The sequence below is a fragment of the Megalops cyprinoides genome, chromosome 4 (assembly GCF_013368585.1).
Source record: "Megalops cyprinoides isolate fMegCyp1 chromosome 4, fMegCyp1.pri, whole genome shotgun sequence".
In the NCBI taxonomy this organism is placed as follows: Eukaryota; Metazoa; Chordata; class Actinopteri; order Elopiformes; family Megalopidae; genus Megalops; species Megalops cyprinoides.
This window is the reverse complement of record NC_050586.1, coordinates 42731734-42755287: the sequence shown is the minus strand read 5'-3', so window position 1 is coordinate 42755287 and position 23554 is coordinate 42731734. Positions and strand designations below refer to the sequence as shown.

General features: G+C 43.5%; 1 pseudogene; it reads right to left on the bottom strand.

The window, feature by feature from the left end:
• Positions 1–22977, bottom strand: part of LOC118776497 — a 40193-nt pseudogene extending 17216 nt beyond the window's left edge.
• Positions 22978–23554: the final 577 nt, after the last annotated feature.

The window sequence follows — 23554 nt, the reverse complement described above, 5'->3', positions numbered from 1 at the left end:
TTACCAATGTAAGCATGAATTTCCCAGTTGAACATACTGCTGATAAGTATATCCATAAAAGTTTGCTTTTGACCCATCTGAACACAAACCACTGTCCTAAATGTACAGTATATGTAATTAAGATGCAGTATAGCAAATCTGTGCCACTCGCTCTGTGTTGTGGCTTCTGAAGAGGCCTTTTTCTTGCATATTTGCCATGATCACCAGCACCCAACAGGCATCAAATGTTACATTCTAAGGATGGCAGAACTTCTTTAGGGAAAAAAAACATCTCTAATTACCCTGTTCCATTTAAATTTTCCACCCAAAACACTTTCTGCATGCAGTATGCTGAGGAAAAAAACGCAAGATCAGTTTTTAATTTATTGATAAAATTGCATTACTTTTGCTTAGCAGACACTTTTATCCAGACAGACATACGGTACTAGTTTGGACCCATGTGATGAAGATAATTTTATCTTAATCTAGCTTATCTCTCTTCTATCTTATATTGGATATCATTGGCTTATTACTGTGTGTTGTCCTCTCTTGAGTTAACACAGGTGTCAGACGCTTTTGTCAAGTTCCACATGCTTCTTATGAATGTCCAGACAACAAGCAACAATCTTCAAGCAGGATTATCTTTGTAAAATTGCATATGTAGGTACTCATTTTGTTTTTTTTAAATCACATACCATTCCAATGTTTTTTTTCAGTTTGTGTTAAAAAATAAGCCTCCTTGGCTGAGCAAAGTAATTATATATTGGTAAATGCCCTTTATATTTATTTGTACTGCAAGACTTGCTGCCTGTAAGATGTCTCCATGTTCAGACAGGTTCTAATCAAGTGTGGTTTCTACAAGAGAGTAAATGGTGATCATGATGTACACAAGTACACTGGGTTTCAAAAGGCTGAGCAAATACAAAGAAATGTTACACAGTGAGTGCCTTTTTCCCTCACAGGACCCATGGGTGGTGCACCCACCAGGAACACAGAGTCTGGTAAACTTAATCACTCTCCTATGACAAGAACAGTGGTGACTATAATGCTAATGCATAGACAAAGTGGTTGCCTCTAGAGAGAACCTCCTGCAGATGTGTAAATGAGCCTGCTGAGACATCCAGACATTCCATTCTCTGTAACACACTTTCAACATTTAAGGAGGCTGAGCAAATCACATGGCCTATATTCCTTACAGGACCTTTATTGGATATTGTTAATGTTTGAAAGTGCTATGTAATGATAAATAGTGACCAGAATGGTGGAAAATACACTTCCCTCCATTCCAGTGCATCACCTGTCAGCTGAGGTTAATGCCATTCAAAACAACTTGCTAGAAGTCATTCTTCGCAGTCATCAGAAGCAAGCAGGAGTGATGTTAGCTAGTTATTGGTCCTATCTGTGGAACTGTCACTTAGCTTGCTTGCTAGCAAGCTATTTAACAAGGTAGACTACTGTCTCAGTTCTAAGATTGTTTCAGGATATTGTTGTTGATGACACGTTTACTTAAATTTCGACATAAATTGCAAGCTAAAAGCTTCATACCAGACCAAAAGAAAGAAACTAACTAGGAAATTAATTTAAGATAAATTAGCTACCAAGCCATTCATGATAACATTAGATAACATTAGATAATTCATGACTTGATGATTCATGTTAACATTAGATAACTTGTGACTAATGCCTTTAGCCATCTACAGCTTGATGTTGAAATATTGTTAGCTATGCATAATTACAAAATGTCATACACATCATTTTTGCTGCCAACTGAGATTATAATATTAAACAGAAAAAAGTCCTTGTGGAAAGAAAGGAATATGATACATCATCATTATAATTAGTTGAAATGAAAGGCTGAAGGTTATGACACATGGAGAAACAGGAGATAATGCAAATCCACCATGCAAAGAACAACCAATCACAGCTCCAAACCTTCTGAAGAACAAAGTAATATTAATTAGCTACATCAATTAGCAACAGTTACATTTCAGCAATTAGACAGAAGTGTGCTGTATGCAAAAAAAAAAAAAAAAACAAATCACTACCAGTGTGTCTGAAGCAATGGCTGGGCAGGTCAGATGATTGAAACATCAGCAGCTAAACACTATGGAATAGTGTTTAGCTGGTCAGGGAATATATGCCTGCACTACACGGTCTTCTTGCTAATTCATGGCTTTCACCCCTCGGGGAGGGTTTCTGGATCACAAGATGGATCTTGTGGTTTCAGTCTCAATATAAACAGTCACAGTCTGAGTAAGAGTCTGGATCTCTCCATATGGTCTCAGACAAGACCTCTCTAGCATGCTGGAGATCATAGCTAGTTAGCTTGCCATTAATCTTCAAGCTATTTTGTCAGCTAAATCAACAAGCTAGCTAACATCACAGCAGGCAAAGAGACAACACTGGAAATGTCATAGAATTTGTCAGTCATCATGCTATTGTTACATGGGATTTTGTTTCAGTTTACTACCCAGGTGTAAATGTTGGAGCTAGCCTTTGTTACGTTTGTGTTTGAAGTTGAAGTTTGAAGAAGATGTCACTCAGTGAATTTTATTGTAAAAAAAATCTTCTTTTGCAAGGTGTTTTAGGTATAATGTTACTTTATCTGTCTTACTTCCTAGTTGCTGAACAAACAACAAATACAACAACACAAATAAAAGAAGTAAAGAGAGAGAAAAAACCCATAAGAAACTTAAAAAAAATATCTGAAATGTAAATGGGGGGGGGGGACAAAATTCAACAACTAAACATTACAAATGAGATCCATGACAAATTGAACGGCATCAGTCAAACTATTCAAAGCTGCAAACTGTGCTCTGTGCAGCCTTGCTGTCGTCCTTTCTAAAATTAAGACATCAAGAAAATAAAACAACCAAACTGATGACAGAACAATGGTGGGTTCCACCCAAGCCTTTAGGATGGACTTTTTAGCTGAAGTTAGCTCTGCCAGAAAAAGACGTCTTTTATATAAATTTAACTGTATCTGAGAGTCATCTCCAAGAAGCAGCAATCCTGGGCACAAGGGCACCATCAAACACAGTAACTGGGAAAGCACATGTGCAACAAATTTCCAAAAAATGTATACCACAGGACACTCCCAGAACATGTCCATGAAGGTACCTGCTGCACCCACAGAACATTTACCACATGTGTTATCAAGAGAAATATTCATTTTAAAACAACGGTAAAGGGTCAAATACCCTACAAATACCCTATGCACAAATTTAAAATGTATCAGCTTGATAGCTTGATGAACTAAATTTTTTGAGGATGAAAAAATATTATCTCAAGTCACTTCCCAATTTAAATTAACATTGAACACATGGAGCTCCTTGTCCCACACAGAAATCACACCAAGAGAAGAAACATTGGCATTCATGAATTTATCATACAAATGAGAAAGAAGATCTCAAGCTGAATCAGGGGTAGTGAGGGACTCTATTAGATCATGTGACTGTAATGGGCTATTCTATGGAACTCCATAGGCTCGAAGAGCAGAACGAAGCCTAAGATATAAGAAATATGAAGTTCCAGGGAGATAGTACATCTCTTTTAAAACCTTGGAAAGACCAAAAAGACGCTGTGGCAGCAAATAATCATTCAAGGTATGAATATTTCTGCTGGACCAGGGGGGAAAGAAAAAGGGTCTGGCACCTGTCAGTAAATTATTATTGTACCATATAGGGGAAAACTTATGAAATATATTGTGGATGCCCAAGTGCCTACAAATCCATATGTCTAATAGGGTTGCCACCTGTCCCGGTTTTGCTGGGGTTGTCCTTTTTTTTTGAGCGATTGTCCCCGAAAATTAATAATCTTTTCCCAGGACATGAATTGGGACTTGCTGTATGCACTTTTGTAAGTCGCTTTGGATAAAAGCGTCTGCTAAATAAATAAATGTAAATGTAAATTGTCCTGGTTTTTTTAAAACCTCATTTGGTTTCGTTCTACTGCTATTTTGTTTTCTTCCTGGCTATGTTTATACATCCAATCCTGTGAACACAGCAATGATTGGCCATGTCTATACTTTTATTTGATTGGTAGCAGAAATACAAAAGCTTACCTTATTGCCTAGCAACTTCCGGGCTATGAATCTGCCGCGCGCATCAACATCAACGACCCCACCGTGAGTTCAACTACTAGCTAGAGGTAACGTTATTATTTTTTTAACTTTCCATTTATTTGGTCATTTTTGTGAAATGGGGGGAGAGACGGACGAGGAGGACGACAAAACAAAATCGGACAAGCCACCAGCGTCAAAGAAAAAACAATTTACAACGTATAACTCAGGCTGGTCGAAAAGAGAAACTTTTCTAAATGGGTAAGGCACCACCCAAGGAGGACCTGTTCTCTGCCACCTGTGTTCTTATGTCCAGTCAAAATTTCAGTTAAATATGAAGGAAAAACGCACTGGAAATCATGCAATAACAAAGAAGCACCAGTTTTGTATTAAGCAAACACAAAAAATCTAGTCATTTAAACTTTTATGACAAAAAAAGGTTCACCAGAGAAAGACAGGATAGCAATAGCGAAGCTTAGCACTGTATACCACGGAGTGCTTCATGGCCACAGCTACTTATCTACGGATTGTGGCAATAAAGTAAGTGCGAAAAAGAGGTGAGAAATGTCAGTGTTAGGTTGCCCAAATTCATTAAGTTAAATAGTTGTTTATAATATGTTATAATACATCTAATCATGTTTTCATTCTAAAGGGAGTATACCTTTGGACATATGATTAGATTTTATAGTAGATTATAATTAGACAGTATATGTTTACAAGTTAAAGTGTAACGACTCAGGCAAGGACCTCAGTCGCAGACCAAGAGAGCTTCAGGTTCCAGGCGGTTTATTAATGACGACAGGCAAGTAGCGAAACAAAAGCAGGCCAGGGTCGAAAACCGGAAGGCAGTCCGCGGACGAAAACAGGTCGGTAACAGAGCAGCAGGCAGGGTCAGGAACCGGGGCAGGCAAATGATCAGGCAACGGGACAAGACAGCAGGCAGAAAACAAAGACGAAGGGCAGGCAGAGTCAAAACACGGAGAAATCGGAAATCCAGAAAAAACGAAACAGGTACAAAAACGATGAACTGGCAAACAAGACAGGAACAAGCAGGGTAGAAATAGGGCTGGGCTGATAAGGAGATGGGATGCAGGTGGGCAGGTAGGCAGGTGAAGGTAATGGGGCAATCAGGTGGGTGGGGACCAGGCAGGGGGCGGGGCGGGGCTGTAACACAAGGAAAACAAAAAGCACATGGACAGGGAAAAAACAAAAACACCACGGCTAGGGGGGCGGAGTCCTGACATAAAGTAAAAAATCTGTATTTAATGTAGAAAGGGACAGCAGCAGACAAAGGAGTCCAGAGTGAGTGCAACTGCGTCAGGGAGTGCATCTGTGTCAGGACAAATATAGGTAAGAGAGGCAATAGTGAGTCCTACAACTGTTAACATAGTATATTTGAAAATATGGTTTAATTCCTCCCCCCACACCCCACGAAAAAAAAATTGGTCCAAGTGTCCCGGTTTTTCACAAATCAAAGGTGGCAACCCTAACGTCTAATGAATTCATAACAATAGGTCCCATATGAAGAGACAATGCCCTTAGTTTTATGCCAAAGGGCAGATCCTGGATCCTAACTGGTCTAAAAAATGTTCTAAAACCTGCCATAAATAATTCCATTCCAAACGATCAAAGGCCTTCTCAGCATCCAACGATAGTACAGCACATGATATCTTCTTTGAGGAGGAGGCAGTTATGATATACAGAAGACGACGGACATTATCAGAGGCAGACCGACCCCTCATAAAACCAGTTTGGACGTTATGTATAAAGTCTGAAACAACATTCTCCATCCTTTTTGCTAGGAGTTTAGCACAGATTTTCATCTAACATCAATTTAACAGGGATAAAGGCCTAAAACTAGAGCAATACAGAGGATTTCTGTCTTTTTTAAGGAGCAAAGTAATAAGTGCAGAGTTCTGATCCCTATGGAATGATCCAATCTTAAGAGAATAAAGTATAGATTTAAGCATCACTGGACCTACCAAATCCCACACTGCTAGCAACAACTCAGGGGGAATCCCATCTAACCCTGGAGATTTTCCTTTTTGCAAGGAGGCAGTAGCTTTCTTTTGTTCTGGCAAGGTAATTGGGGAGTATAATAGCTTTGCTTGACCAAATGAGAGAGATGACAGATTCAGTGAATCCAGAAAATCACAAATTTCTTGCCTATCCACAGATGTTTCAGATGTGTACAGTTTACAGTAAAATTCTTGAAACACTTCGTTTATTTTAGAGGGATCAGAAAGCACAGTGCTATTGCCGTCAATGATGGCATCTATGGACGTTAGCTGTTCAGACTGTCTAAGTTTCAAAGCTAAAAACTTACTAGGCCGGTCTCTATGTTCATAATAGAGCTGTCTAGTCCTGAGAAGCAAAAACTGCTCTGGTTCTTGTCAGCTCTTTATACTGAGCTCTGAGAGATTCAAGATACTTAGCCCTGACCACGTCATAACAATTTTTCTGCATATATTCCAAATGGGCAATTTCAGTTTCAGTTTCATTGCGCATTTTATTGAGACTGGAGGAAAAGGAGGTAGATGAGCCACAAATGTATCCCTTGAATATCTCCCACAGAGTATAAGGATTAATACCTGGGGTATCATTTATGTCCAAAAATTCCTTAATCCCATCTGTAATATGTTTATTAAAAATGTCATTCTGAAGGAGGAAAACATTAAACTGCCACCTCTTTAAACATGGCACCACTGGGGCTAAACTGCAAGTAAGGAGCATGATCAGACATAAGCATTGGTAGAATCTCTGTAGGTGTAACGAATTTTAAAATACATGCTGAGATAAAGAAATAATCTATATGAGAAAAGGTCTATGGCGAGGTGAAAAAAATGCGAAATTACGAACTCCAGGATTTCTAATGTGCCACACAAATATTTAGATCAGTCAAAAACTGTATAAAATATGATGACCGCGCAAAACCGCTGTGTGACGCAGCACCACCAAGGGATCTATCAATATTTGGATCCATAAATTGCCTCCCATGATCACTGGGACATCAGTAAACCCCAACAGTTTCTGTTTGATATTAACAAAAAACAATGGGTCAAAAACATTTGGTTAATATACAGAGGCAAGGCATAGTCTAAAATTGTTCAAAGTGAGAAGTGAGTAACAGAAGCTGCCCTCTGAATCACCCCCTCCTGCATGGACAGTTATACTACATTTTCTATTAGTTAGAAACAACACCCCCTTTGTTTTGTTCAATGCACGTGAGTTAGCAATGAGTTTATAGTATTTGTTTTGGAATTTTCCGACATCATCAAGCTTCAAATGGGATTCTATGATAAATGCTATATGGATATCTTTACGATGTAGATATTCTAGAACTCTGACTCTCTTTAAAGGCAAGTTCCCACCACGGATGTTCCAGCACATGAAATTAAGACTACCCATTAGGATATAAAGCTAAGTCAAGATTAATATGGTCCAGTCTCTGGACATGCGATAAGAAGGTGTGGTGGGAAAGCAATATGTATGTAATTCATAAGCATTGCCAGGGGGCTATTCTAGTTCATAAGCATTGCCCGAGGGTTATTGTAGGATAATCAGTGTCAGTAGTATGCGATCTTGGTAAAACGGGGGTAATGCTAAGCCAGATATCTGATTTTTTTTTAAAAATACACCCAGTGTGGCCTTGGAAATAATGGTGTTAAACTAAGGCGGCATATGTTTTTTAAAAAAAGGAATGTGTGGAATGTGATAACAGGGGAACGTGGTGTGACCTTGAAGGAGGAGTTTGAGTGTGTGCTCCCACAGCATAAGGGACTAGGGGAAGAACATAAAAGAGAAAGCGCATACAGGGGGTTCTTCAGAGCGAGTGGGAGAGTGAGTGTGAAAGACTGCTCCACGCAGACCAGCCCAGTTTACTGTATGTGATTTGAAACATATGCAATAAACCGAATTACATCAGACTCAGTGGTTTACTCTTTTTGAAAAGTACTAAAGTGTGGAGGGAAGCTCTCGGTCCATCTGGACCAGACAGGGGGAAGAACTACCACAAAGGATCTAAGCCCAGAAGGTGGTGCCCCACCACCAAACCAAAGAGCAATCAATGCTACTGCAATGAAAAACACCATAGATCTCAATTTGATGTAATTATCTTCCCATCCCACCCTCCCTCCAACATTCAAAAACAAAAATGAGAAAAACAGACTGTAAACAGAACACCTGCAGACATAGCCATAAACAAAGCTATACCTGTCCCCCATCCCTTCGCAAAACCGTGGCACTATCATGGCTCCCTCGCAGTCAAAACTCTAATACCCGCCCCCATAATCGCCTGATGAAAAAAAAAACACTATATCACCACAAAATAAACTGGTTGGCTAGGATATTCAGGGAGTTAGGAATGGATTTAAGGACTAAAAATAACAACATAAATAGGCGATCTCTATGGTAAACATTATAGTTGGGGTTAACACTTTTAACAATGGTTAGTCACTAATACAGTCAACAGCAAATAATAAAGCCATAGTGACAGACCCTACAAATAGCCAGGAAAGTGTTGTGTTAATTCAAAATGCATTTCAATCGAAAAAAAAACATATCCACTTGATAACAGTTTAATCAAACTCCATACCAAGACACTCGCTGAAAAGTTAACCAGTCCTGGAAACAGAAAAACGCCAGCAAAGCAACCAAAAAGTCAGTGTTGCATCCGCCTGCCTGAGTTAGAAACGCTGGACTGGAAGAAACGACAAGCCTCTTCTGGAGACTGCAGACGGCAGGCTTCTCCGTTGTATGTAACTTTGAGCACAGCAAGATACTGCAAAAATGCTGGGACTCCCACTTCTCTAAATAAGCAGCGGATTGGCGTGAAAGCACTCCATTTCTTTGCTGTTACTGGCGAGAAATCGGGAAGGAAGCTCAGAACCGTGTCCCGATCAGTGCAGATGGCAGCCCCGGAATTAAATTCCAGTCAGCATAATGAAGTACTTTAAAGATAAAAATGTGGAGTCTGCGTGCAGCCCAATCTTGATTCCCACAACACACTCGGTGTGCTCTCTCAACTTTGATTTGGCGACCCACCAGTGCAGGGAACCAGACAGGCAGAGAGGATCGAATAAAACCTACAGGATCGTCCTTCTCAGCGCCCTCCAAAAGGTCAACAAGTCGCAAATTGTTACATCTGCTCTGATCCTGTAAGTCCACAATCTGATTCGTGCTGTGTTCACTCAGTATCTTTTTTTGTTCCCATTGCTCGCCTGCAACTATATCGAATCTTGGACATAGATCACGAACAGCTGACATTGTAGAGGAAAAATCTGCCCTGAGGGCGGCCAGCTCAGATTTTAGCGACAGTTCCAGTGACTTTGAAACCGGGTCTGCCATGTTGGGTAGCTCAGATGAGGCTGTTTCTTTATGCCTTTTCTTCATAGGGGATAGTTCAGGCGAAGACCAAGGCATTTTTTTCATGTTAGATGACATGCCCCACAATTATAACAAAAATAAATCCCGAACAAGGGAGTTAAAATTAAAAATACTATGAAAGGAGGCTGTGGTATTGGGAGCTTCAACTCTGGGTTTGTAAGCTCATGAGTAGTTCACGTGGTCCCCCGTGATTTAAGTGACTTTGACTGTGGGATGATTGTTGGTGCCAGATGGGGTGGTTTGAGTATCTCAGAAACTGCTGATCTCCTGGGATTTTCATACACAACAGTCTCAGTGTATAGAGAATGGTGCAAAAAACAAAAAACATCCAGTGAGCGGCAGTTCTGTGGGCAAAAACGTCTTGTTAATGACAGAGGTCAGAGGAGAATGGCCAGACTGGTCCAAACTGACAAGAAGGTGACAGTAACCCAAATAACCACACGTTATAGCAGTGCTATTCAGAAAAGCATTTCTGAACATGCAACACATCGAATATTGAGGTGGATGGGCTACAGCAGCAGCAGACCTCTCTGGGTACCACTCCTGTCAGCTAAGAACATTAAACTGTGGCTACAGTGGGCACAGACTCACCAAAACTGGACAGTAGATGGTTGGAAAAACGTAGCCTGGTCTGATGAATCTCGATTTCTGCTGCAACATGCAGATGGTAGGATCAGAATTTGGAGTAAACAACATGAATCCATGGATCCATCCTGCCTTGTGTCAACAGTTCAGGCTGGAGGTGGTGGTGTAATGGTGTGGGGAACATTTTCTTGGCACAAATTAGGCACCTTAATACCAATTGAGCATCATTTAAATGCCACAGCCTAGCTGAGTATTGTTGCTGACCATGTGCATCCCTTTATGACCATGGTCTACCCATCTTCTAATGGCTACTTCCAGCAGGATAACGCACCATGCCACAAAGCACATGTCATCTCAAACTGGTTCCAAGAACAAGACAGTGGGTTCAGTGTATTCCAATGGCCTCCATGGAGAGGCCTCCATACCAGATCTCAATCCAATAGAGCATCTTTGGGATGTAGTGGAACGGGACATTCGCAGCATGAATGTGCAGCCGACAAATTTGCTGCAACTGCGTGATGCTATCATGTCAGCATGGAGCAGAATCTCTAAGGAATGTTTCCAGCACCTTGTTGAATCCATGCCACAAAGAATTCAGGCCGTTCTGGGGGCAAAGGGGGGGTCCTACCCAGTTTTAGAGAGGTGCAGCTAATAAAGTGGTCACTGAGTGATTTTCATAATCCTGATATCAAAAAGTGCTTTAGTGACTTTAAGTATACTTATTTTATTCTAGTGTTTATTACCATTTTTGTGTATTTATCACCTTTCCCCTGCTGAAGCTCTCAGCAAACAAACAAACTGTGGTGTGTCTTCATTATCTTTATATTAAAGTTGAGTATTACCCCAGTAACTCAGTTATTTCATTCTTATGAGCTGATGCATGTGTCTATACAGTCAGTGTGAGAATAGAATCTCTACTCAAAACATTGTTATCAATAAAGCAATATTCATTTCCTATTTTTCTAATTCTAATTTTGATATATTCATTTTAAATACAGTCAGGTCAACCTCAGTTTTTGGTGAACAACCAGCATAGCACATTTACATAGAAAAGACACCTTTCTGTTTTCTGATTTGCATGAATTTCCATTTCCTTTTATCCTGTTACAAAAAATACTGTGGAATAATACACATTGAAAATTATGAGGATTATCCCCCTTATTTGTTAGTGATGTGATGAGCGTATGTTTTGCATAAGAATGTGTGTGTGCAGTTCATATGCACATGCACACACGCACAGACATGCACACGCGCACGCAAACTCACACACACCCACACACACTCACACACACACACCTATGGAAGAGTAGATCGCCATTAAGCTGCAAGGTGAGGTGAGGCATAGGGGTGAGGAGACGGTTATTCTTGAACCAGGACACTTGAGCAGGGGGCCTGCTGCGGGGAGGCCTGCATGCCAGAGTAACAGACTCTTCCTGTGTTGCAGTTACATTGTTGGGCTGCTGGACAAAGATCCATTCCATCACTGTGAAGGAGGAAGAACGGTCAATCAAGTTCTGAAGAAATACAGTGTTTACAGAGAGTTACAGTAATCATGTTGTGTGTGTGTGTGTGTGTGCCGGAATACAGAACACACACTGGTGCTCACTCAATGGTTTTCTCATTCAGGTGTCTGTAACAGACGGACATACGTGTTAGATCAAGCCAATACAGATATTTTAAGGCTTATACCGACACTGATATTCTAGATAGCAGGAAATCTGATAGGCCTACTGATGTACTGATGTTTTTTTTTTTTAAACTGCAGTCTTCAAATTCTGTCCTAAATTAAGTATGAAAATAAGTTTAATTATACTGATAGACAAATGGGACTGATCTGAAGATTTAATTTTATTTTGTTTAGGTTTTAAAACTAACCTGTCGTGTGGAAAAAAAATACTTGATCATTTGAAGCATATGAACTGCAGGTGGTAAACAGGAGTGATAGTAAGATCATTCTATTAGAATTGAGAATGTTACAATTGTTGTGACAATCATGCTTAACATGTGCTTAATATATAATTAATATAGCCAACTTTGCACACCTGATATATATTCACGCAGCCAATGTATGAAGAAGTGAAGAAATTCTCTGCAATGCTCTGTTTTTTGTGAAGTTAAATTTAATTAAAAGACTAAAGATTAGGTCTATCAGTCTTACATTCATCTATTAATGAAACTTCACTTTGGAAGAGACACAGGGTTGTGGAGAATTTCCTCACTAATAAAATGAACCAAATGGCAGAATTTTTGGCACACTTGTGTATTACTGTGTACATACAAAGAGACTTATTAAATATATGAGTAGCTAACTAACAGGGGCTACCTTTTTATGTGCAAAATAAATATGACACTCCAAATGATTATATTTTAATAAGACCAATAACAGTGTCAGGAAAGTATTATGCCAATCTGAATTATTTAAGACTTTGCAATGAAGTTTTTTGAGGTAACTACCTCCTGTAGCAAAGCTTGTAAACTGAACATAATGGGTGTGAGCAAGCATTCAGTAACTAGATAGAGTGCCAGCAATCTTTTGATGCTTTTATTAATGACCACCACTGATGGATACCAACACAAGTTTAGTATTTTCTGTAATATTCATTAAATGGGAAAGGAAATTCATTTACATGTGTAAGTGGGGTTAGCATACCTTCTTCACACAACACCTTCTAGAGCTCTGGTTAGCTAAAGCTCTCATGATTCAAATCAATGAGAAGAGGGATGAAGCATGATAATGACACTAGAACTGGAAGCACCCATTAAAAATAAAATAAATATTGGCAATAGTAGCATCCTTACCTGCAGATGTCAACATGGTGAAAAATGCAAATACTGAGGCCAAAAGATGGACCTGGCTAATCAATCAGTTGACCTCTAATATAATATTATAACCATACCTGCTGGGAGCAGAAAGGCAGATTGTGATCTCACTGTATCCATCTCATTTTTGGCCTCACAGTAATAGAATCCCTCATCTTCCTCAGACACATTCCTGTAGCAGAAGGACACCAAAGAAAGATGTTAACACGCATTTTACTGGCTGTGGGCTGGGGGAAATGTTTCTGCATAATAGTTCTTATAGGTCTGAATCCCATGATAGTTTGTAGTCTTTCTTACTTGATGAAAAGTAGCTGACCATTGTTCTGCAAGGTCCAATGAGAGTTATTCTGCAGAGGCTGGCTGTTTTTGAACCAGTACACTGTGGGAAGTGGGAAGCCCTGAACAGCACACTGCAAGGCTGCCTCTGTTTCTGTAGCAACAATAATGTTGTCTGGGCCACGAGTGATCTCTAGCCTGGTTAAAGATCCTGGAAAGGGATGGAAACAGAGCCTCAACACAAGGAGAAACACATCAGCTCCCTGCTCTCTGCCATAAACAATCAAAATAAAGTACAATTACATACAATGCCTCTCAAAAACATAGTAGCAAAGTTTTATACAGAACTAAGTTAATATTATTTTATTAACTTAAGGTTATGCCTTAATTTGGTAATGACTTACACTGTATATCTACATAAAGCATTCATATAACATTCACATTATATAAACTACCAGTGTATTATATGGGGTATCATCATTGATACTTACCTATTGTTATGGAACAGTTTTAAGCAGTTATTAAATAACCAGGAATGTGGTATGCACAGTATATATATGTTATATACAAGCCTAAATCTGCAATCCATTTATGAGTACAACAAAAAACTGATGACATAATGCATTACATTATTGTTTAGCACATCTTTAGCAGACACATTTAGTTCCGTGTGGTTATTACGAAGCAGTACCGATAACAGTACCATACCATAACAAAGCTAAAAAGTGTTATATCAGACATCATACGTAGCAGTAATGATGGCCTCTGTGGCTATTGTGCCATTTTATGCATTTCCCAGAAATGTTTTATGAATGCAGATAGACTTAATATAAATCATTACCATTAATGCTTATGATATTTGTGCTACCTAATGACACAGGGTATCTAATGACACAGGCTCAGGAAAGCTGACCCAGGTTTTCATCTGAAGCATCTCAATAGATTGTATGAAGGGTCTGAAGACAGCACTATGTAGCAAGCTGAACTGCTGATATGGTAGCCCCTTGCTTGCAATTGCTTGATCACAATCAAGCAATTGCTTCAGAAACTGTCCAAATCCTTACATGAATGTTTATTACAAAGGTTTTAAGAAAAAAATGTAGTGAAAGGAGCACAGAGAATCATTACCTATCAATACAATATGTCATCTTCACTTTCAATAGTCAGTTTTGCTAAGAAACTGTCGTATAATTCAAATTACACAATGGATAAATTTCAGTGAAACATATTATGTCTGAACAAAACAACATATGGTGCATGGTGATCAGCAGTGTCAGCCAGCTGTCATGATTCAGGATTCCCACCCATTTTCACTGAAAAGATTTCAAAACTTTTCCATGACCTCTAATGAAATTTCCATGACCTTTCACTACTGACAAGTACACAAAATTGCGTACTTTACTCTACAGGTTGGGCCTAATTATTAAATGACAATTAAACAACAACCTTTTCAATTCATGTAATGTCAGTTATTTTCATATTCACTTCAAACATTCAAAATACAGACACTGCAATTGTATTGCTCCTTATTAAATGAAAGAGCATTACAAGCACTTTGGTATAACAAAGTAGGCCTATGGTAATGACTTTCAAGCATCAGGGAAAACAATGGATTTGCTGATACACAGTTATGACTGTATTAACACAAAAAAGGCTTTAACCAAAAACATGTCTTGCCCAACAAGGGGCCATATGTATCAATCTTCTTGTACAACTTGCCGTAGGACCATGTTCACACACAACCTCGCGATTTGTGTATGGAGGTTTTTCATCAGAGTTATCAAACACCATGTATGCCTAATTGTCTTCACAAATCTGAGCGTAAATCAATTCATCGTGAGATTATGCGTACATGAACGCGCTTAACATTCACTCCCACAATCGTTCTTATATGGCCCGAAACATGCCCTTAATTCATCAAATTAGCATATAAAGGTCCCAGGTAGATCTGAGTGAAATGCAGAGATTGATGTTGGGGAACAATGGCAGAAACTATTCGGACACGGAGATTGAGGTTATGGTTGATGAGGTGGAGAGGAGAAAAAATATCCTTTTTGGAGGCCAGACTAGCAGCATTTCAAATCAACGGAAAAATGTGGAGTGGCTCAAAGTGGTGACTGCTATGAATGCAGTTTCACCAGAGGTGCGTACGGTGGAGGAGTTGAAGAAGAAGTGGTCGGATTTCAAAAGAGAGGACAAAAAATGAATAAGCGCACACAGGACCAGTGCCCCCCGGCGCCACGAGGGGGGAAGAGGGAGCTTTGCCCCCTCAGTTGTATTTTCTGCCCCCCCCCTTTAAGTTCTTATGTACCCTATAGAAAAATAGCAAAAACAACAAAAATATTGGAAGCGTTGGAATACTCGTTGGAAATACACAGGAAAGTGAAGTTTCGGTCACTTTTTTTTTTACTTAATGACACTGTTGGCTATTTGTTACGGCCAGACTCCTACCAAAGGTGACTACAGGCAGTCACAGGGCAGTTGGCAGGACAAATACTCCGCACATAATAATACAACAACCCGGCTACTCACTCTTCCGAGTTTGGTCCAGCCAGGCAGAAGACGCAGCGGCGAGTGCTTCGCAGTTGAACGGGTTGAACAGTATTTATACAGATTGGAGAACAGATAGTTGGAGAGATAGCAGTGCACTGGAGTTTTAGAAAGAGTGGTTTGAGAGAGGGAAGAAAGTAATGTGGAGTAAAGAAGAGTGGAGATCTGGAGATCAGTGCGCAAAAGAATGAAATAAAACGGTGGGGACCGGCCAGTCTGCAATAGACCGTCGGACCGGCTCCACCGTCCTATCCAAAACAACCAAAACAAAACTAGAAAATAAACTCGACAAAAAAATGCACCACCGTCTCACGAACTTTACACATAAAGCTGCTTTTAAACACGAAGTGAGACAACAACTAAATTCGCACAATATAGTACGCTGGTACTCGTTCAAACTCCCCCGACTGTGCTTGCCGCCCTAGACGTTTAAATTACCCGAGGTGCACAAGTTCGTGCCCCCGTGACCCTGACGTCATGTGACCCCTAACCCTTACTTCCGTGCACCCTTTTCCTGACGTCATGTGGCATACCCGTAACACTATTATTTTGTTGATTTTAGCAGTCATCTCTCAGTGGTTAGAATCATTCATAAATTCTACTAGTTTGCGTCTTGTAGACCTACGTTCCAAGTGCTGCGATTCCCTAAATTGTGCAAGGATGCTCAGGTTTAATACTGGCTTCACCACTTCCGTGAAATAAATGTATTATTTGATTTTGAAACAGTAGTCTTGTGTTGTTGTTATTTAGCCTTTCAGAGGCTATTGCATGGTTAAATCAATGAATTTCATTAAACCTACCACCAGATCAATTTTAGGTGGTGACCTGGCAAGCTGCCCCAAATATTCCTATTTCATATTATGGCCATGACGCGCAAACACATGGAAAAGGTAAGGTAGGGAATTGTTTGCATCTAATCAAAATGCCACTATATTGCCACCCGCAGGATGAAAAAAAATGTAGCAAAAGGCATAGCAGGATGAAAATCTACTGTTTTACTATATAAAAAGATTTGCCCCTTCACCATTTTTAACTGAACTGGAGAGACTAACAATGTTATCTAAATTATAAACCTGCTCACTTAACGGAGTACAAATGAAGACCGAAAGATCCCCTGCATGTGCTTTGTCAGCGCATGTTAAATATTGCCAACATCAGGCTACATGCCCTAAATCTAGCTATATATATATATATAACCCCCCTTTGAAGATAGCAAATATAAAGATAACAACTCTAAAGACACACAAGCCTACTTCAAACCTCCCTTTCTTAGCAAAGTCTGCAAAAAACTATTGCTGAATAGTTCAATGCTATTTACAAGATGTTAATCATCTTGTCATCTGGTCTAAAACTATAAAATGTCTTGTTGGGCTGAAATATCATGACTTTGTCTCCTCAAAAAAAAACTTTGAGAGCTGTAAATGCTTCAGGGCAATTTTTGAGGACAGCTCACTAGCCAAGCCAGAAAAATTCAAAAAGACAAGATGCGCCAACATGGTGGCCAACATGCTAAACAATGCCCTGAAAGCTGCTCTTGGCCTGGTCAACAACTACATTGCGGAAAATGGAGTACTTCTCCATTTGTTGAAGGAATCTCTTATGAAAACCATGGAGAACATGTCTGGAAAAATCTACATTCTAACCCACTGAACCATTTTAAAAATAAAATGAATTATTTGGAAGACAGCTCACATGACAAAAAACAAAAAAATATTAGACTAGTGAACTACATGGCCTGGAAGGTGATGACCCGATTGACTACTTCCAAAACACCCTCAGCAGATTCCAGACCTGGCCACTGCAATGCAGCTAGTTAGGGCTACAACTAACGACTATTTTGATAGTTGAATAATCTATTGATTATTGAAATGAATAATCGACTATTCAGATTATGAATCGCACAATTACTCAGTGGCTCTTATTTATCTATCGCCTTTTAAATTTATTTTGAGGTTGTTTTAGGCATATGCTAACTAACAATAAAGGCAATAAAGATGAGAACTTTATTCAAAAATACGTCTTTTAATAAATGGTCAAAAGGACTAATTCAGTGAGGGCAGTTGCTTGCTGGGGAGTACAAGTCTGCTTCCTTTAAAGAAAGCCATCCATGGTAGCATTACGAGATCCAACAAACCCATAACTCATTTGCATTAATTCGAATGCAATGCACACTGGGCACGCATGCATAGACACGAGTTGTAGAAATCTTTCACAATTTTTTTAGAAAGAACACTGCAAAAAATCCAAATCTCACCAAGCATATTTGTCTCTTTTCAAGTCAAAATATCTCTTTACACTTAATATAAGACACAGCCACCACACAAGCAAAATTTCCTTGAGCTACAAGGACTTGTTTTTAGACGGTGCATCTTGAATATCTTGTTTGGTGAAACTGTCTTGAAAACATCTTACTTTGAGTGGTATAATCAAATTAATTAATTAATTAAGCCTTTTTGACAAGTCCGAAGGTTTTTAAACTGCATGACACAAAAACACTTCCTAATACCAGTTAAAAATGGATCAAAATTATTTTTTTCCACCTAATTTTAAGATCCCTTATCTTAAAAATGCTTAACTATAACACCTTATTTCAAGAAATCTTAACAAGTGTATTTCCACTAGTTCTGATTTTTTCACTTATTACTAGCAAAAAACACCTTGTATTAATTATTTTATTTCTTATTTTTGAAGGGCTATTTTTTGCAGTGTAGCAAATTCTCTGGTGTTCTCTCAACTTGTGCACTCGGCAGCAACACTGCAGCCATAAGCGTCACCATGACAACAATGCAACGTTTAAGCAGGGAATTTCTAAATAGCAGACAGGCTCTGGTTTAACATTGTAAAGTTAAGGCACATTTGGAATGTGAACAGGATCGTTGTGAATATTTGCTACACGGTATGTTCAACGTCATTAATAATTTATTGATCAAGAGAAAATGTATTTCAAAATAGAAAACGTTACAGCTCATAACATGAAGTAACATGGCTTTTAACATTAGCTATGCTAGCTAGCTAACTAACTTAACGAGACGAGTCTTCATCATCCAGAGAGCCAACGTGCCACCTCTTCAGATGCTCGAGCATAACTGATGTGCTCCCATGCCAGGCAAGGTGTCAGGACTCAGGCACGGACTCAGACGCGGACCACAAGTGCTCCAATTCCAGGCGTTTATTAGCAGAATCGTCAAACAAGCAGGCAGTCCAAAAACAGGCAGGGTCAAAATACCAGGTAGGCAGTCCAAGGGGAAAACAAGGATGAAAACAAACAGGCAGGGTCAAACCTTGAAGGCAGGCAGATCAGGCAATCAGGACAGGAGGGCAGGCAAAAACGATGTCGAGGAAAAAACAGCAAAAATCCAAACAGGGAAAACAGGCCGGAAACGAGACAGGCAGAAACACTGAAACGATCTGGCAAACAACACAGAGACAAGCAGGGTAGATATAGGGCTGGGCTGATTAGGTGATGGGATGCAGGTGTGCAGGCAGGCAGGTGGAGACAATCAGGTGGGCGGAGACAAGGCGGAGAGCGGGGCAGGGCTAGAACACAAGGAAAAACAAAAAGCACATGGACAGGGAAAAACAAAAACAACAGCTAGGGGGCGGGAGCCCTGACAGTACCCCCCCCCCCCACGGACGCCACCAGGCGTCACAGCAGGGGAGCCCGGGTTCCGGCGGTGGAAGTCCCGGATCAAGGCGGGGTCCAGGATGTCCCTGGCTGGGACCCAGCATCTCTCCTCGGGTCCATAGCCCTCCCAGTCCACCAGGTACTGGAGACCGCGCCCTCGACGCCGAACCCCCAGCAGACGGCGTACAGTGTAGGCTTGGGCTCCATCGATTAGGCGGGGAGGCGGAGGAGTCCGGGGAGCTGGGCAGAGAGGGCTGCGGACGACGGGCTTGATCCTGGAGACGTGGAAGGTCGGGTGGATGCGGCGAAGAGAGAGCGGGAGTTTCAGCCGGACTGCTGCGGGGCTGATCACCTTAGCGATGGGAAAGGGACTAATGAAGCGGGGAGCCAGCTTGCGGGAGTCCACCTTAAGGGGCAGGTCCCGGGTGGAAAGCCACACTCGCTGACCCTGGCGATAGCGAGGGGCCTTGGAGCGGTGGCGGTCGGCAAACCGTTTAGCCTGAGCCACAGAGCGACGGCAGCGTTGGATAAACACCGCCACTGAGGTTACGCCGACTTCCTCCTCCTGGGCCGGGAACAGACAGGGGCAGGCCGGTGACAAAGTCCAGGGCTATGTGGGACCAGGGTCGTCTGGGAACAGGCAGGGGTTGCAGCAGGCCGGCGGGCGGTTGGTTGGACATCTTGTTCTGGGCACAGACCGAGCAGGCGGTGACGAAGCTCCGGACATCGATCTCCATGGTGGGCCACCAGAACCGCTGGCGGATGAACGCCACCGTGTGACGGGCACCAGGATGGCAGGCGAGTCTGGATGAGTGCCCCCACTACAGGACCTGGGAACGAACAGACTGGGGAACAAAAAGACGGGGGCAAGAGCTAGGGCCCGGCTCGGCCTCGAGGGCGGTGCGGACGGTCGTCTCGATGTCCCAGCGCGCCGCTGCGACAACGCATCGAGCGGGCAGGATGGTGCTGGGCTCCTGGGTGTCCCTGGCGGGCACGAACTGGTGATAGAGGGCATCGAGCTTATCGTTCTTGGTTCCCGGGCGGTAGGACAAGGTGAAATTAAACCGGGAGAAGAACAAGGACCAGCGGGCCTGTCTTGGGTTCAGACGCTTGGCCAACCTGAGGTATTCCAAGTTCTTATGGTCGGTCCACACCAGGAACGGCATGCTCGCCCCCTCCAGCCAGTGCCTCCACTCCTCCAGCGCCAGCTTGACAGCTAGCAGCTCCCGGTCGCCGATGTCATAATTGCGTAGGCGAAAGGCGATGGGAGAAGTAAGCGCAGGGGTGGAGTTTGCTGTCGGTGGCCGAGCGCTGTGACAGGACAGCCCCCACTCCCACGTCCAAGGCGTCCACCTCCACAACAAACTGCCGGGCAGGGTCTGGCTGAGTCAGGATAGGCGCAGAGGTGAAGCGGGTTTTCAGGTCACGGAAGGCCTCTTCGGCTGCCGGGGACCAGGAGAAGGCCTTGTTGACAGATGTCAGAGCAGTGAGGGGAGCCGCTACCGTGCTGTAATCCCGGATGAAGCGGCGGTAGAAGTTGGCGAATCCGAGGAAGCGCTGCAACTCCCGGCGGGAGGTGGGACGAGACCACTCCTCCACCGCTCTGACTTTCTGCCGGTCCATCTGGATGCTCCCTGCCGTGATGACAAAGCCCAGGAAGGAGATAGTGCTTTGATGGAATTCGCACTTCTCCGCCTTGACGTACAGGTGGTTCTCCAGCAGGCGCTGGAGAACGCGACGGACGTGCTGGATGTGTTCGGGCAGGGAGCGTGAGAAGATGCGGATGTCATCCAGATAGACAAACACAAACCGGTTGAGCAGGTCTCAGAGGATGTCATTGACCAGGGCCTGGAAGACAGCCGGGGCATTAGTCAAACCGAATGGCATGACCAGATATTCATAGTGCCCAGATGGAGTGTTGAAGGCCGTCTTCCACTCATCTCCCTCACGAATCCGGACCAGGTGGTAAGCGTTGCGGAGGTCCAGTTTGGTGAAGACGGTGGCCCCCTGTAACGACTCAAATGCAGAGGACAGAAGCGGCAGGGGGTAGCGATTCTTAACTGTAATGGTGTTGAGGCCCCGATAATCAATACAGGGACGGAGGGAGCCGTCCTTCTTACCCACGAAGAAGAACCCAGCCCCTGCGGGTGAGGAGGATGGACGGATGATGCCTGCAGCAAGGGACTCCCGGATGTACCGGTTCATGGCCTCGGTCTCTGGGGGTGACAGGGAGTACAGACGCCCCCTCGGGGGTGACGAGCCGAACAGGAGGTCGATGGCACAGTCGTATGGACGGTGCGGAGGTAGCGACGTGGCGCGGGACTTGCTGAACACAGGTTTCAGGTCCAGGTACTCAGGAGGCACCGCTGACAGGTCCGGGAAGTCCTCGGGGGCAGGAGAGACCGGCAATACAGGAACCAAGGCATCCCGAAGGCAGTGGGAGTGGCAGTACGGGCTCCAGCCCAGGATTGTATTGCCCACCCAATCAATGTGGGGGTTGTGCTGGGCTAGCTAGGGGTGACCCAGGACCACGGAGGCTTGTGGGGTGTTAATAATATGCAACACGATCTCCTCGCGATGGTTACCAGAGACGAGGAAACTCACCGGAGGAGTGGCGTGGGTGATCCGGACCAGCGGGGCCCCAGTGATGGCGTGGGCTTCCAGTGGCGAGTGCAGCGGGACACGGGGCAGTTTCAGCCGGGCCGCCAGGTTGGCATCGATGAAGCTCCCGTCGGCTCCCGAGTCAATCAAGACGGAGACTGCGTGAGGCTGACCCCCGACGAGCAGCGTGGCCGAGAACAGAGGACGGACTTCAAGGGACTGGTGTAAGGGGGTGACGCTCACCTGTAACCCCCTGGCTGTGGGTGAGTGCTGGCCTTTTGCCGGGCAGGTTGTGATGAAGTGACCAGGCTGTCCGCAGTACAGGCAGGATCGGGTGCTGATCCTCCTCTGACGCTCGGCGGAGGACAGACAAGTGCGGACAACCCGCATCGGCTCTGGGGAGGCAGGTGGCGGATGTGCAGGGTTCCGTGCGGCCGGCGCGGGCGGATGTTCTCGGTGAGGCTGAGCGGTCCACTGGCCCCTCTCTCCCCGCGTCGCTGCGATAGGCGCTGATCAACTCGGATGGCCAGGTCCACCAACGCGTCAAAGCTAGCTGGCTCGTCAAAGCTAGTTCCCGGGTGGCCAGCTCATCCTTGATGGGCTCCGAAAGACTGTGGAGGAAAGCGTCGTATTGCGCCTCCATATTCCACCCACTAGTGGCGGCCAGGGTGCGGAAATCAATGGCGAGATCGGAGACCGACCGGCGCCCCTGGTGGATCAGCAGCATCTCCCTGGCGGCCTCGTGACCGTGCCTGGAGCGGTCAAACACCCTCTTCATCTCCTCGGCGAAGGCTCCGAATGAGTGACAGAAAGGAGCGCCGGCATCCCAGACCGCGGTGCCCCACTCCCTGGCACGGCCTGTTAGCAGGGTGATGACATATGCGATCTTCGCCCGGTCTGTGGGAAACGTGGAGGACTGGAGCTCAAACAACGATCTGCAGGTTCCTGGATCCCCTGAATACGATTCAGGGGGTGGCAATTGGGGTTCCCAGCTCAATGGTACAGGTGGGACAGACGAGGAGGCTGCTGCGGGAGGTGCAGGGCAGTTCTCCTGGCTCAGCTGCAGATGCTGTAGCTGAGCAGTGACAGTGGCCATGTTGGTAGCGAAGCTCTCCAGGGAACTGCTGATGGCTTCCAGCTGGCTCTGATGGCTCCCCAGCAACGCACCTTGCAGCTCCAATGCCACCTTCATCTGGGGAAGGTCCGCTGAGTCCATACTGGCCAGATCGTACTGTCAGGACTCAGGCACGGACTCAGACGTGGACCACAAGTGCTCCAATTCCAGGCGTTTATTAGCAGAATTGTCAAACAAGCAGGCAGTCCAAAAACAGGCAGGGTCAAACCTTGAAGGCAGGCAGATCAGGCAATCAGGACAGGAGGGCAGGCAAAAACGATGTCGAGGAACAGGCGAGGCAAAAAACAGAAAAAATCCAAACAGGGAAAACAGGCGGGAAACGAGACAGGCAGAAACACTGAAACGATCTGGCAAACAACACAGAGACAAGCAGGGTAGATATAGGGCTGGGCTGATTAGGTGATGGGAGGCAGGCAGGTGGAGACAATCAGGTGGGCGGAGACAAGGCGGAGAGCGGGGCAGGGCTAGAACACAAGGAAAAACAAAAAGCACATGGACAGGGAAAAACAAAAACAACAGCTAGGGGGCGGGAGCCCTG